The sequence below is a fragment of the Miscanthus floridulus genome, chromosome 11 (assembly GCF_019320115.1).
Source record: "Miscanthus floridulus cultivar M001 chromosome 11, ASM1932011v1, whole genome shotgun sequence".
Classification (NCBI taxonomy): domain Eukaryota; kingdom Viridiplantae; phylum Streptophyta; class Magnoliopsida; order Poales; family Poaceae; genus Miscanthus; species Miscanthus floridulus.
The window spans coordinates 12,814,018-12,830,970 of record NC_089590.1 but is presented as its reverse complement, the minus strand read 5'-3'; the positions used below and the strand labels follow the sequence as shown (position 1 = coordinate 12,830,970).

At 43.9% G+C, this 16,953-nt stretch overlaps 1 pseudogene; it reads right to left on the bottom strand.

The window, feature by feature from the left end:
- Positions 1 to 896: 896 nt before the first annotated feature.
- On the bottom strand, positions 897 to 16,420 carry LOC136491667 (probable LRR receptor-like serine/threonine-protein kinase At3g47570; annotated as a pseudogene).
- Positions 16,421 to 16,953: the final 533 nt, after the last annotated feature.

Here is a 16,953-nt window from a genome sequence, read left to right as displayed (position 1 = left end):
GTTGGGCACGGATTTAGAGTGAAACTTAAACTAAATTCCACCCCAACATATGTGGATTGAGGTGAGTTTGACAACAACCAAACAAGGCCTTAATTGGTTATTTTTATCCTTGGCCTTATAAATCATGTCAAAGTCACCACACAACCAAGGGACGGATGCCTGCATGCAGATCTCGTAATTCCTGGACAAAACGACTTTATCTACCTCCAACTGCGGTCCATATGACCATATACAGTGGTTAGCCACCAGGCTCACCCCTGCAAGGGACCTCACACTCGCATAGTGCAGTGTGAACAAGATGTTGGACAGAGTGCCACCACAAGAACTAATCTCAGGCAAGAAGAATCAACCAAAAGTGCCACCACACAGGATTTTTCAACCCAACAAGAGGAAGAAAGCTCGTCAGCAACCTTCAACTTCCACCACCGGCATCGCATCCCCAGTGCGCCTTTGGGAAACAGCTCACAGACCTCCACACAGTTCGACACTCGTTAATTTATTTCCATATTGGCAATCAGATTTGTTTTCACAAAATCCATCCTAATTCTGATTGGAAGAGCTAAGTTCTCTGGTATTTCAGTGTTAATGCACTGACAGCAAAAAGTTTCCCTAGATATTGATCATTGGCAGGCCAAAATTTTCTTTTTTTGATGAAATATAGATTTTTTTTAAAAAAAAATCTGATCTAAACACATCCAAACTTCGTGCCTGTACATATATAAAAAAGATCAAGCTCAATACCACCTATTCACATATGAATTTGATTTGTCTCATGCCAGCTCTTAATCTTCTCTGGAAACATTAATTCAGTCAGTCAAATAAACATTCCCTCTCAATTAGAAATTAGCAGTCTACACATATCATACTAGCACCATCAAGGAGAGTTCGATAATTGATCATGAGACTTCAGAAAAGCTTTCTTTGATAGCAGAGAGTTTTGCACACACATCTCGCATATCAGGTCTCTCTTTTGGATATCCCATGGAACATGAGAGACCAAGGGCAACCAGTGGAATAATGTAGCTCTGCATCCATACTTCTGTACACGATTGAGATTCCACATGTAACATATGGGGATCTAGAATCTCTGCAAGCCTATCTGGGAACATGGATTCAGCAAAACTGCGAAGATTAAGTCGGTCGACAAACATTTCATCAGTCGGGCGTTTTTCTGTAAGCATCTCTAGGAGAAGCACTCCAAAGCTATACACATCACCTCGTGTGGAGATTCCGCAGCCCATCCCGTAGTCTGCAAAATTTGCAATGCTCTTAGTACTATAAAATTCATGCATAAGCCGCAAAAAAGGGAAATGGGATCAAACTTACCAGGTGCCTAGCACTACGGAAACGAAGTCTTCGTCGAGTATTAAAAATCGAACACTCGGCAAAGACCTAGGCACTCAGCAAAGGACTTCTTTGCCGAGTGCCAGGCTCTCGGTAAAAGCTCGGCACTCGGCATAGGCTGCCCCGCGTAACGGTGTTCGGCCACGTCCTTCTTCGCCGAGTGCCTGCTGTTAGGCACTCGGCAAAGATTTTTTTTTTAGAAAATACTTTGCCGAGTGCCCTTGACACGGCGCTCGACAAAGATTCAATATTTTTTTTTTTAAAATGTCTTTGCCGAGTGCCTAACAGCTTCAGCACTCGGCAAAGGGAGGAATTAAAAAATTACATTTTTTTTGAATTACCTTTGACGGGTGCCCCTGTGAAGGCACTCGACAAAGACCCCCTTTGCCGAGTGCCATGCGCCGGTGCTCGGCAAAGTTTTTTTTATTTTTTTTTGTTTTTGGCCTCCAAATTTTTTGTGCAGCCCTTCTAAAGTATCAGGAACTCCTCGTTAGAATTTGGAGATTTTTTGTGGCTTTTTGATATATTTAGTTACTTTATTTTGTTTACTTGAATTTTTTTGAAAAATATAAATTTGAACTGCACGTGGTACGAATAATGGAATTTAATGATTCAAAAATTGATAGTCATGTTAGTGAGTGTAGTGTGAGGCCGTATTCAGGAACGGACCCGAAATTTCGGACATCTTGTTCACGAAACATGACCGCGAACTTGCATGCGAAGTGTTTTTAAAGTCTATAAAAAAACAAATGATATCACGACGTGACAACGTGCACGAAATCTTCTGAAATTTTTATCATAGCCTCCACATACGATATCACGTCATCTTAACAAGTTTCATGAAATTTTTATCATAGCCCCCGCGCCCGCTAGACACCGGGCCACGCGCCGGCGCCTGCCCCCGCCCCCGTGCCCGCGTGTGGCCGAGCGTGGCCAGCTCGCCCATGCCGGCCCGCCAACGCCGAGGAGCCCAGCCCTGCCCCTCGGCCGCGCCCCGTGGACCGCCCGCCCCGACGCCGCCCGTGCCCGACCCCGTTCCCACACCGCCCACCCCTATCCCTGGCGCCCGTCAGGTATGCCCTCTCTCTTGTTGTTGTCGTGGTAGTGATAGTTGTAGTTGTATTAGTTATAGTAGTAGTGCTAGTGGTAGTAGTAGTAGTAGAACTAGTGGTAGTAGTAGTAGAAATAGTGGTAGTAGTAGTAGAACTAGTGGTAGTAGTAGTAGCAATAGTGGTAGTAGTAGTAGTAGAACTAGTGGTAGTAGTAGTAGCAATAGTGGAAGTAGTAGTAGAAGTAGTGGTACTACTTGGATATATTCTTCCGCATGGATTGATATCCAAACTACATGGCTTCTCTTGAGACATATGTGCTTGTCGGCCATCGTGCCGCTGTTTTTTTGCAGGTTTTGGAAACCTCACCGTGTAGGGGAGGTTCTGCCGATTTTTTTAAATGACAGTATTTTGTTCCATTTTTGTAGAGAAGAGCCCGTCGGAGCCGAGTTGGAGTTCCTGTCGCCGTGTCGGTCCGTCTGCACCGCGTCGCCTCGCCACTACACCGACCCGCCATGGCCCCGCTAGCCTGACTCCACCGCCACCCTAGTTATAACCCCTTTTTCCATATCATGGTTGTAGATCACGTAACCCAGTTAGGCGTCTCCCGTTCGAAAGAGATACGGTTGGAGGTATGCAGATCTTTGCATATCTATGACCGTATCTGTTTTGGATTGTCCACATTTTTTGGACAGCCCGCGGATGCAGTAGATGGGTTAGTTTCCATGGTCTGCTCCAGTCCGAGACAGAGTTTCGGCATCACCTCCCTGTTGTTCTCTGGATACGCACTCTTCTTTGGCAGGACGTGTATCTGGAAAACAGCGGGGAGGTGCTGCCGAAATTCTATCTCGGATAGGAGTAGAGCATGGAAACTAACCTCATCTACGCATCCGCGGGTGGGATTAGGACCTATCCTCACCTATTAGACAGTAGGAACACCATGTAGATGCAATTGATGGTTACATTACTCGCTGATACATATGTTAGGGGATGGATGACCGTCAGTGGATGTACATGGGCCGGAGAAGTCAGAGTGATTACACCACAGAATGGATGAACAAGACCGATGCTTTCTTGAACAGTGCATTTGGTAAGGCTACTAAAGGACATTGCCTAGTTTTGTGTCCCTACAGCAAATGTGGAAATAGGAGAAGGGTAAACAAGGTGGAAATGGGTAAACATCTTGTGAAGAATGGATTTACACCGGACTACACCCGGTGGGTCCACCATGGTGAAGCCCATCGTATGAGAGGAGGTGGTGAGACCACGGGTGGAGGCTTTTGATGCTGATGCTGGGGTAGCAGACATGTTAGATGACTTTCACCAAGGACAGTTCGATGAGGGACGTGAGAAGGAGGATATGGAGGCAGCCGCATAGGCGTTCTACGACATGATGGACTCGGCACAGAAACCCCTTCACGATCGGCCAATGGTGTCTCAACTGGATGACATTGGACGCTTAATGGGGTTGAAGTCCAAGTTAAACTTGAGTCGAGAAGGCTTTGATAAGATGTTGGCCGTGATTGGCACCCTCCTTCCAAAGGGCCACATTCTGCCAAAGAGCATGTACGAGTCACAGAAACTCCTTCATGCATTTAAGATGTTGTACGAGCAGATACATGCTTGTCCGAAGGGGTGCGTCCTATTTAGGAAAGAACACGAGTATGCAAAGTTCTATCCAAAGTGTAAACCCTCTAGGTACCTGGAGGTAGACTCTGATGATGGCCAGAAGAGGCAACTTACGATCCCCGTGAAAATCCTACGGTACCTTCCGTTTCTACCGAGGATCCAACGGCTATACATGACCGAGGAATCCACGAAACAGATGACATGGCACAAAAATGGCAAACGGTACAATCCTGACAAGATGGTACATCCATCCGATGGTGAAGCTTGGATCCGCTTTAATGACAAACATCGTGACAAAGCAGATGAGGCTCGTAATGTACGTGTCAGCACTGGCAACAGATGGGTTCAATCCTTATGGAATGACGGCTGCCCCATACACATATTGGTCCAGTCTTCGTTATCCCCCTTAATCTCCCCCCCCCCGGTGTCTCCTTTCAATGACATAACGTATTCTTGTCATTGATAATTCCTAGACACCTAGGGAGTAATATGGGTGTGTTCATGGAGCCCGTGTGTTGATGAATTGGTCCGTGCTTGGGACGAAGAGGTATGGACATACGATCGAGCTACAAAGACAACCTTCAAAATGCATGTTTGGTACCACTACTCCCTGCATGTCTTCCTAGCGTATGGGATATTCTACGCCTGGTGTGTTCACGGGAAGTTCCCATGCCCAATATGCAAGGAAGGTGTGAGGTTCATTTGGTTGCAGAAGGGTGGCAAGTATTTGTCGTTCGACAGACATCGTAAATTCCTACCTCTTGATCATCCATTTAGACAAGACATCAAGAACTTCACAAAAGGTGTCAAAGTGACAAACCCTACACTGTGGATGATGACTGGTGCTAAGGTTCATTCTCAGATAGATGCTCTCATGCCCAATGAAGAAGGTGGTTTTGTGGGATATGGTGAGCAACATATGTGGACTCATATCTAGGGCATGACGAGGCTCCCCTATTTTGATGACCTTCTTCTGCCACATAACATTGATGTAATGCACACTGAAAAGAATGTCGCCGAGGCACTTTGGGCAACACTCATGGACACTGAAAAGTCTAAGGACAACCCTAAGGCTAGAGTGGACCTAGCAATGTTGTGCAATAGACCAAATCAAGAGATGCAGCCTCCTAGTCATGGCAAGACCTGGAGAAGGCCTAAGGCTGATTTCATCTTGAAAAAGGACCAAAGGAGGGAAATACTTGAATGGATCTAGACGCTAATGTTCCCTGATGGGTATGCAGCGAATCTAAAGAGGGGAGTGAACTTAGGCACTCTGCGAGTCAACGGGATAAAGAGTCATGACTACCACATATGGATTGAGCGTCTTCTTCCGGCAATGGTTCGAGGCTATGTCCTAGAGCATGTCTAGCAAGTGCTAGCAGAGTTGAGCTACTTATTCCACCAGCTTTGTGCCAAGGAGCTCTCTCGGACCATCATTGATGACTTGGAAAAAGTGGCACCCATGTTGCTCTGTAAGTTGGAGAAGATCTTTCCACCAGGCTACTTCTTGCCGATGCAGCATTTGATTATGCACCTCCCGTATGAGGCACGGATGGGGGGGCCATGCAGGACTGTTGGTGCTATCCAATCAAGAGATGTCTGAAGACTCTTCACAAAAATGTAGAAACTAAAGCCAAAATTGAGGCTTCCATTGCAGAGGCATACATTCTAGAGGAGGTGTCGAACTTCACAGAGAAATACTACACTGAGAACATTTCTAGCGTTTATAATCCACCCCCTTGTTACAATGCTGGCAAAAATGAATCGAACCTCAGCCTTTTCCAAGGGCAACTCGGAAGCGCAAGTGCATCGACCACTAAGCAATTGAAAAATGAAGAGTGGCGTAGTATCATGCTATATGTGTTGACCAACCTTGTCGAGGTGCAGCCGTTCATTAGGTAAGTTCTGAACGAACTTGTTTCATTTCGCTGTATGTCCTTGTTTCTTCGTCCAACCCCCTTGTTTCTCGTTGGTACAAGGAATTTCTTTGTCAATCCTAGCATGGATCAAGGCAACCTATCCCGCAAGAAAATGATACCCTTCTTTCACAGGGTGCAGGACTAGAGAGCCCCGATTTTATTTGTTGTTTCAAACAGAAAGCCCAAACTGATGCACCTATAAGTGATGAGCTAAAACAAGTTGTAAACGGCTGTGCCATTAGGGTCAAGTCATTTTCCGGTTATGACGTGAATGGATATCGTTTTCACACAGCAAGCTACGAGCAGAGTCAGCCCAATAAAAAAACCACAAACAGCGGAGTTGTTACGCCTAGCACTGATGGACTTGACTATTATGGAAGAATTGAAGAAATCTACGAACTATCATTCTATGGTTCTAAACCTCTTACTCCTATCATATTCAAATGCCACTGGTTTCATCCTGGAGTAATGAGATGGACCCCTAAGCTTGGGCTAGTCGAGATTCGACAGGATTCCATCTATCTAGGAAAAGATGTCTACATTGTGGCTCAACAGCCTATCCAGGTTTATTATACGTCATACGCGTGCAAAGACGCCGAGCATCTTAAGGGTTGGTCTATTGTGCACAAGGTATCGCCACACGGTAAACTACCTGTCCCAAATGATGAAGATTACACTTCAACCCAAACACATATGATGGAGAGTTCTATCAAGAAGAGGGGCTACAAGGGAGGTTTGACATAGATTTAACCAAAGAGATAGGAATAGAAGTATACAATGAAAGGGATGATGACGAGGACGCTGGAGACGAGGTGCAAAATCTAAAGGACATACAAATGCTTGAGCGATTACGTTTAGGCAATGACAATGAAGACAACATTCCTCCTTTGGATAGTGTTGATGAGTTGGACAATGTTGATAGTGATGACGAGACCTATGATCCAGCTAATCTCAATCATGAAGATTATTTCTAATACATGTAATACTATGTTTTTTGTAATTATGTTTTATTCATTTTTGCATATATTTCTAATACATGTATTACTATGTTTTTTGTAATTATGTTTTGTTCATTTTTGCACCTATTTCTAATTACATCTTGTTTTTCTTTTTTATTGCAGGTGATTGAACAAAGATGGTGGACGACCGTCATAGGTCCGTGAACTTGATTTACCAAAGACCACGCTGGCTGCAGGAGGAGGCGGAGCGGGCGGTGGAGGGATCGGACAGGAGGAGGAGGAGGACCGCCAACCGCAGGAGGGGGACGTCTCCTCCCACGCCGCACGAGGAGGAGGTGGCACCCGTGGATGAGTCGGATGAGGAGCTAGTTCAGCAAACGGACAAGGAGGAGGGGCCGCACGAGGACGACAAGTGCGAGGTGGTAGGCACGGGTTCCGCTTCCTCTGACTCCTCTTCGAGTGTCTACTTGCAAGGTCCCGCGAGCCTCCCACAGGTTTCGCTTCCTCACCAACGCCCAGTGATTCGCCCCGAAGGGCAAAAGTAAGTAACTTTATATGTTATCACCACTACTTCATATGATATGATGAAAAAAAACTAATAATTTTTTTAATCACTTGTGCAGGAACTGGGTGGTTGTGTCAGGTTGTAGCGTACGGCTAGTCAACGGCATCCTGGGTCTTCTGTGCAGTCAACACTTCCCTGGTATTGTCACGTACGCATCAAAGACGGAGCCAGCCTACTCGTTTGATCACTACGCCGTCGCCCTCGATGCGGAGTACCCCAACAAGGTGGCGCGGGTGAAGGTAGAGTTTTGGGTAAGTCTCACTCGCACAACATTGCTCAATACGTCGCATTCATTGGACTTTTCTTGAAATAATGAATGGATACATCACTTTTGTATGCAGACTTATTACAGATGCGAGGAGGGATTTGAGGCCAGGACGGAGCAGGTGACTACCAAAGCCTATAAAAAACTCATCACCGACATGCATCATGAGGCGCACATCCAGGCCATCATAACCTACTATGGGTCGAAGCTTGGAGAGAGGAAAGCCAAGAAAGACGCAAGAGAGATACAGCTGACCCAGGAGCAGTACCTTGAGGTAAATGAAGAACATCAATATTGATTCATTTTGAGATTAAGTTGGTTTAATTTGATCTTCTTATATGTCCAATACTTGATGACGTGTAGATGATTCCTAGGTGGTGCCAAGCGTATCCTGAGTGCTGGACGATGATGGTGGAGAGGTGGTTCATGGAGGAGTACCTCAAGATGTACAGGGATGCCCGAGACCGTCGTTTACAGATGCAAGGTCCAGCACACCATCAAGACAGCCGTAGCCTCGCCGGATACAAACAAGCATGGGTACGCGAATTCATTTATCTATTGTGACGCTCAGTTCTGCTTGATTTGTAATCATCGTGCTGTCTTTCTCGCAGTCGGCGTCACATAGTGGCTAGGCTTGCTCAGACTTCCAGGCATGATGTATGGCCCACAAGGGCAAGGTGACATCCGACATCTCCTTCAACCTAGAGAACCCACCCGAGGCATACACGAACCCGAGCATCCACTCCCGCATCAGTGAGTACACTGAGGTGGCAAGGTCACTCCATGGGCCAGACCATGATCCGAACACCCAGGACTTCGATGAAGAGGCCGTCATGAGGGCGGGACAAGGTAAGAAGCATGGGCGGTTCTGGCTTGGCGACGGCGTCATCGACACGGCCTCTACTCTCTCTCTCTCCTAGATCCGAGCATGGAGCACTGAGCGAGAGCCCGGCCATTCGCACATGGGCGATCGCTTACATAGCACCGGGTCGACGCACTCAAGGTTATTCCTGTTTTACTCGTCATGCATTGATCTTTACACACCTTAATTAGCTTTCCATTACTGAAACATTGGAGTGAAATATTACAGGTCCGGCTGGAACAAGAAATGAGGCAACGTCAGGAGCTGGAGGCCGGGCACCAGAGGATGGCGGCCCAGCTGGAGGCCGAGCGGGCCAAGCGGGAGACCGAGCGGCAGGCCCAGGCGCAGAGGCTGACGGATATTACGGAGTTCCTATAAGGGCTTGGGCAACGTGTGGGCTTCTCTCTGCCAGCTGGGCTGTTGGTTCCACCTCCGCCTCCGCGTCCTGCAGCTCCAGCTACTCCTGTGAGTATGAAAGTTTTTTACTTTCGCTTGTGCTTTGCTTGTATGGTCTCTACCTTCATTGATTAGCTAACCAAATAATCTTGTCTCACATGCAATCTTTTCTCCTTTGTGCAGTCTTCATCTGATGATGGTTCGAATAATCCACCTCATGCACCTCCGAATGATAGAGCTGGGCCTTCACCACAGTAGCAGTGGCCGAGATGAGTGCATGTTGTATTTTTTTTCATTTGTTGTTCACTTGGTGATGGACTTGTGATATACTTGTGATGCGCTTGTGGACTTTGATGGACTTGTGGATTTATTTAGATGGACTTGAGCACTTATTATTATATATGTGATATGTATTGTGATGGATGTGATATGTGCGGATAGATGTGTGGATGGATGAGATATATATGTGATGGATGAGATATATATGTGATATATATTTGTATGAATTTATTTATCATGATGGAATGTAAAAAAAATAAAAAATTGCCGTTTTGGGTCACTTTGCCGAGTATTGCACTCGGCAAAGGACCCCGTTGCCGAGTGCCATGGTCACAGCACTCGACAAAGCTGGAAAAATGGGCGCTCGGAAATCCATTTTTCCAGCTTTGCCGCTCGGCAAAGAATTTTTTTAAAAAAAATTCAAACTTTGTCGAGTGTCGGCCAAAGGGCACTCGCAAAGATTTTTTTTTAAAAAAAAATTCAAACTTTGCCGAGTGCCGGCCAGAGGGCACTCGGCAAAGAATTTTTTTTTAAAAAAAAAATCAAACTTTGCCGAGCGCCGGCAAGGAGGCACTCGGCAAAGAATTTTTTTTAAAAAAAAAATAAAAAATCTTTGCTGAGTGCCTACAGGGTTGGCACTCGGCAAAGCGACCGTCAACGGGGCCGGCGCCGTGACTGTCGCTTTTCTTTGCCGAGTGCCCGATAAAAGACATTCTGCAAAGAGGGCTTTGCCGATCAATTTTTTGCCGTATGTTCTTTGCCGAGTGTAATTTGGCTTTTGCTGAGTGCCTCAGACACTCGGCAAAGAACCTGAATCCGGTAGTGTAGTATCCAATTGTTCCTTGGATAAGAACTGACTGTTTCAGGCAACCAGAATCTGGGGAGAGAAACTTTGCTGAACCAAAGTCACCAACACGTGCAGTCATATCATAATCCAAAACAACATTGCTTGGCTTCAAATCACAGTGAACTAAAGTCGGTACCAGTTAGGTTGTGGAGATAATCCAGGGTAGAAGCCACATCTGTTACTATGCATATTCGTTGTCCCAAGCTTAATGTTCTCTTTGGTCTTTCAGTCTGTCGATTAGGATGAAGCCACCTTTCAAGGCTGCCATTAGCCATGAACTGAAAGACTATTGCTTTGAACTCATTATTTTCTGCATCCAAACTTGAGCACAGAGTCACAGATTTAAGAATATTTCAGTGGCGTATAATTCTTAGCACCTCACACTCTGTTAAGTAACTGTCATGCGCACCGCGTTCATTCAAGTTGAATACTTTGATGGCAACAATGTCAGTGTCAAACTTGAACCTGCCAAGATAAACTGATCCAGTACGTGTCGAACCCAGTGGCGAATCTAGGATTTTGTCTCAGGGTATGCCGCTAAAAATTTTTCATATATAATTCGGTAAATCCATTTCAACAATTCGGTAATAATTGTAAAATTGACAACATGATTCGGTATATATGCACTAAATAACACAATAAGGCTTAAATTCATGGATTAAGTTCAAACCATCCACTAAGTATAGTATAAATAGTTCAAAAGCCATATCAATAATTGAAATAAGGCATAAAATAGAACCAGAGACTTACAATGCTATTTTTGTAACTATTTTATTCGACGCTTTCGAATGAACATAAATGTATTGATTATATCATCTTCATCAACTTCAAAGAAAATATCCCGCTCAATGAAAGTGACTAGACAGTCATCCAGAAGACTATCTCTCATCTTATTTCTTAACTTTGTTTTCATAAAAACCATTGCAGAAAATACCCTTTCAACACTTGCCGTTGCCACAGGTAGAAGCAATACCAATTTGAGGAGCTCATAAACCATATCATACACTTTGTGCCTCTTTGTTTCAACAAGCTTAACTGAGAGATCAACAATATTGTCTAGACCTTTGAAGCTATCATCATGTCTCATGTCATCAATATAATTATCTAGCTGCAACTCAAGTTTGAGCAAATTATTATTTGAGAACTCCTTTGGGTAAAACTTAGCTAGTCTACGTAGCTTCTGTGCATCAAAATAAGCAAATGACTTGGAAGGACTGAAGGCCGACATACAAGACAACAACTCCATATTAATCTCATCAAACCGATTATTAAGTTCTTGACTTATTTGATCAATGACACCAATATATTTTTCTCTTCTAAAGTGGTCATCATTGGTTTGCTTTTAGGCACGAGCTTTCCTTGCTGATTTTCCATAAGGAACATAATCACCATCCATAGCAGGAACTTCAACACCATGTTTATCGCAAAATGAAGTGACCTTCTCAAGAAAATTATCCCAACCATCAGACCTCAATTTTTGCATTCTTTTCTTTGCCATATTAACAAGTGATATTGCATTAAGAATATCTTGGTCCCTTCTTTGTAAACACTCAGATAACTCATTTGTATATCCAAGAATAATATACATTAAGTGTGCAAAGAAAACAAACTCAAAGTTCTTAAACACTCCGGTCACAAAATGTATTTTGGTCCAATCATCCTTATATGAAGGATCATCCCCAAGATCAACCAGTACATCATGGATTGCTTCATACATAGTAATGATGCTGCATACAGTTTTGTAATGAGATCCCCATCGAGTATCTCCAGGCCTAGGCAAACTCATCTCTTGATGTAATCCAGTTCTAGATTCAATTTCACCACAGTCAAGTGCTTTCTTGACATTCTCAAGCATAGCATTTCTAAGCATGTCATGACGCTTACAGGAAACTCCAACAATATTCAACAAGATAGATATTTGATCAAAAAAAGTCTTACAATCAGTATTTCCCTTGGCAACAGCAACAAGAACCAATTGGAGTTGATAAGCAAAACAATGAATATAATAAGCAGAAGGTGATTCTTACATGATCAATGTTTTCAACCCTTTAATATCTCCTTTCATGTTGCTAGCCCCATCATATCTTTGACCACGGATTTGAGTCATAGTTAAGCCATGACTAACAAGTAAAGCTTCAATTGCATCCTTAAGTGATAAAGTGGTAGTATCATCTACATGAACAACTCTAATAAAATGCTCATATGGCCTTCCCAATTTATCAACATAACGCAAGCAAAGAGCTAGTTGTTCTTTATGTGATATATCACTAGACTCATCAGCTAAAATTGCATAGGGCTCATCACCAAGTTCTTCAATTATTTTCTTTCTAGTTTCTAGGGCACAACAGTGAATAATTTGCTTTTGTATGTCCGGGCTAGTTAAGGTACAGTTACCTAGAGCATTGTCCAAAACATACTTCTTCACTTCTTCACTATTTCCAGCAAGAAATTTTAAAAGTTCAATGAAGTTCCCTCTGTTGCTAGATTCTTCACTTTCATCATGTCCACGAAACGCCAACCCTTGATGCAAAAGAAACTTGATACACCTAAGTGAATAAGTCAATCTTTTCTTATAAAGATGAAGATCCTCATCACTCCACTTCTCAATATTATAATCAATTGCTACCTTGGGATTTGTAAAGCCAATGTATCTCTCTTGAGCTGCAGTATGTGCCTTAGAACCCATATGTTTGCGAAGTGCTTTCTTTCCTATATTCCAATTCTTCTAGCCATCAACAGTAAATGTGTCTGACCCAGTACCCTTCTTGAACAAATAGCATATGAAGCAAAACACAGCATCCTTCTTAATACTATACTCAAGCCAATCATTATTATACATCCAACAATAGTTGAATCCCCAATCCCTATCTGAAATCTTTCTTTTTAGAAAATCATGTGCAAAAGGTTTGAATGGACCTTTAATAATATATGCTCTTCGAATTGCATCTTGATCATTAACAGGATATTTTAGAATAGGATGTCTTTCACCTGGATCATGTGGAAGGTGATTGGTGTCATAAACTCGTGGCAGTGAAGACGGTTGTGGCGGTGGCATAGGATTTACAATTTCCTCAACTACTCTCTCATGAATCTGCTCTTCCACCACAGGTTCAATCGGATCAGGATTAGAAGTAGCAGCAGCTGCCGCATCCTTCTTCTTTGCTGCATGCTTCTGAAAAAGAGATGCAATGTCCCCGTTTCTCTTCATAACTGCATAAATATTACAAAGAACACTAGTGCCAAATAATTAAATAAATTGTGCTTGCATGGTTGAACTCTCACATGCGATTATGGATCACTCACATGATATGAGTACTGAACAAAAGATCAATCTAGATCACCTCTGATGTTAGGATAAATCCTCAACCTCGCTGCGTGATGGATGATTTTATGATTTTAGCATAAACAATTAGCAATTAAAGTACACATGAATTTTTTTACAAAAATACGAAGAACAAAGATTGAATCTCAGCTCAACAATTCTAATCAAAATTCACCTACATGCCAGTGCCCGGTGCGGTCGTAGACTCGTAGGGAAGGGCGAACGACGGGCCGCAGGAGAGCGCCGACGGCGGAAGGCGGATGGCGTGAGAGATCCGTCGGGCGCAGGCGCGCCAGTACGCGTGATTCGGTGATCGTGATCGTGATCGTGATCGTGATCGTGATCGTGATCGTGATGTAGATGTAGATGTAGATCAGTAGACGAACCGTCCAGTGTCGAAGACTCGAACTCGAAGTCGAACCGATATGGTGCCGCCTCGGCCCTCGGCTCGATCCGTATTGGCGTGATGGCATCTCCGACTCTCCGTTGCTGGCCGCATGGGCCGCGTGCCCGCGTGGACCTGACGCTCGCGGCCTGTCTCGCTCAGGCTCGACTAGCTCTCACACCCCAGTACATACGGATGGAGGGATTTTTTTTTCTTTTTTATATATAAATACATATATATACTGCATCTCTTGCCGGAATTGCAGGGTATGCCGGTGCCGTAGCTCCGCCACTGGTCGAACCGATTCTATGGACCGGCGAGAACCAATTTGTAGCTTTAGCTACGTCACCATAGGATACCTTCTTCAGTGTCTCCTGGTGGCTTGGATACATTTCCACATCTCTTCTCCTGAGGCCGAGAAAACACAACACATTCCATCTGCTAATGAACTCTGTAAACGTACACACTAGTCTCATGGTCCAACAAGTAACAAGCTTCAACATATACCATATGTTACTCAACAGATACCATATGTTACTGTGCAGTGCAGACATATGCACTTCCATTTTCCTCCAAAGAGCAAACGAACAGAACAACAGTAGCAGGAGAGCTATAGTGACTGTGGGTATGAGCACTGCCATGAACAGCACATGGTTCTTACGGTTCTTTGTTTTAGTATCTGATGAGATGCTAGGGCAAGGTGGTAGTGATAGCATGGGGAAGTTTGAACACAGCCTCTTGTTGCCATCCAAATGTACCATAGTGGAATTTGCAAACATACCTCTTGTCGGAATTGGTCCTTCAAAGTTGTTGAAGGACAGATCAAGTTGGTCTAACATAGTGAAGTTCTCAAAGAATTCAGGCACATTACCAGACAAGTCATTTCGAGAAAGGTTTATATAGATCGAATTCGTTAACCAGCTGAACGTTGCAGGAATTTCCCCTTGAAACTTGTTTCCTTCCATGCTAAGTGATGATAGAGCAGAGCATCCTCCAGGCCAATGAAGTGGTCCAGAAAGAGGATTGTTGGAAACATTCAGAAGAACAAGATCTGTTGATCTGCACATTGCCTCTGGTAGTTGCCCGTTGAGATTGTTGTGCGACAAATCAATAGTCAACGAAAGGGGACGACCAGAAAAACTAAAAAATAGTTCTTCTGGTATGGATCCATTAAGGTTGTTAGCAGATAGGTTTAGATGACTCAGCGCCAAGCACTGACCCAAACTACTAGGTTTGCTTCCAGTCAAGTTGCTGTCATCAAGAAAAAGGTTTCCCAATTGGGTAATGTTACCAACTGTGGAAGGGATTTCTCCTGATAATTTGTTCTTGGATAGGTTTAGGATAAATAGGTCTCGCATTTTCCCTATTGTATCAGGTATGCTTCCCGAAAGCAAATTGTTTTCCATGCTAAGTTCAGTGAGGTTAACAAGATTGCTTATCCCAACAGGTATGGAGCCTGATATTTGGTTCGAGCCAAGCAACAAACTGTCTAGGTTTTTGGACAGATTGCAAACTGATCTTGGTAGCCTCCCTTTCAGTATATTTTCTTCCAAAGATAGTCTTTTCAGCAAGGAACAATTCGTCAGAGAGGCAAAGAACGTCCAATCATGTGCTTCCAGCCGATTCCTTCCTCGGAGCACTTGATTCAAATTTGCCAAAGACCCAAGAAATGGAATACGACCATGCAAGGAGTTATTTGAAAGATCAAACACTTGGAGGTTCGACATATTTTCTACTGAAGTAGGAATCAGGCCTCCAGACTGTTGCTTTACATAATAAGGACTTGGAGCTTTGGTAGTGAGTTACCAATTTCAAATGGTAACTGCCCAACAAGGCCATTGCTGCCTAAACTGAAGTGTTTGAGTGAAGACATACTGTAAAGAGGCAAGGGGATATACCCTGACAAGCAATTGAAGCTCAGATCCAGTTCAAGAAGTTTTGAAATCTGACCCAAATTTTCTGGAATTGATCCTGTAAGTTAATTTTGGTCTAGCAAAATAATGCGGAGAGAAGAAATATTTCCTATTGAAGATGGTATGCTTCCTGAAAGCTGATTCTTTGCAAGATTAAGAGTTTGCAGAGTTGCCATATTATGAAAATCTGGAATAGACCCATTTAAGAAATTTCTTTTAAGATTGATGACTTCAAGTCGAGATGAGTCCTTGAACAGACTAGCAGGGATAATTCCAGACAGGCTATTATTTGCAAGGATCAGATCCTGAAGCTTAGGAAGTGTGACCAACACCTCAGGGATGGGTCCATGGAATGAATTAGTTCCAAGATCTAACCGTATTATCGAAGTAAGGTTAGCAAGAGACGATGACAATTGTCCAGCCAGCTGCAGCGAGTTCAGGTCTAGTGAAACAACTCGGAGTGGAAGAGCCTTACGACAGGTGATCCCTCTCCAGCTGCAGTATGAGACGTTTCCCCATGAGCTCAGGACGCCAAGTGGATCATCGCTGATGCCTAGCTGGAAGTTTAGGAGGCCTTGCCGGTCGATCTCGGCAATGTTGGTCGATCCTGCTGCTAAGATTGCGATTGGATTGGACAGGAAGATGAGAAGATGAAACACGAGAAGAAAGACGAGTGCATGAGCCATCTCTCTTCACGTCGGAGAAGTGTGTTTTCTTTTTTCCAGTTCCTTTCTTCTTCTTTTTTCCATCTCTTCGCCATGTAAATAGACCAGCCGATGCATAGGTCGTTGACTCTTGAAAAAACTGAACGGCATCTCATAATATTATGGATGGCTAGCAACCGGGCGCGCCGATCCCCTAATAGATACGCCATGAAGAAAAATAGAAATTTCAGATCTCTTTTCCATTTTATATAGCTGTTTGAATAATTTGGATACTTTGACTGACTAGGATACTGTGGACTAGACTTATCACAGGACTAACTATTGACTTGCCGATCCCCTAATCTGTTTGGGAGCGATGGAAAAGTACAGGGAAACCACAAACACTAGTAGACCAATAAAACGCGTAATGGACCATGGAGTTGAAGGCATGATTGACTTGACTTAATTAAGGAAGACCTGCCAACGTGACATAACTGAGGAAAGACCAGCGAACGTGCATCTCCAAGAGACTCTATCTGTTGCCACATTATCCGGGTTAGAGATTTTGGTGCAAA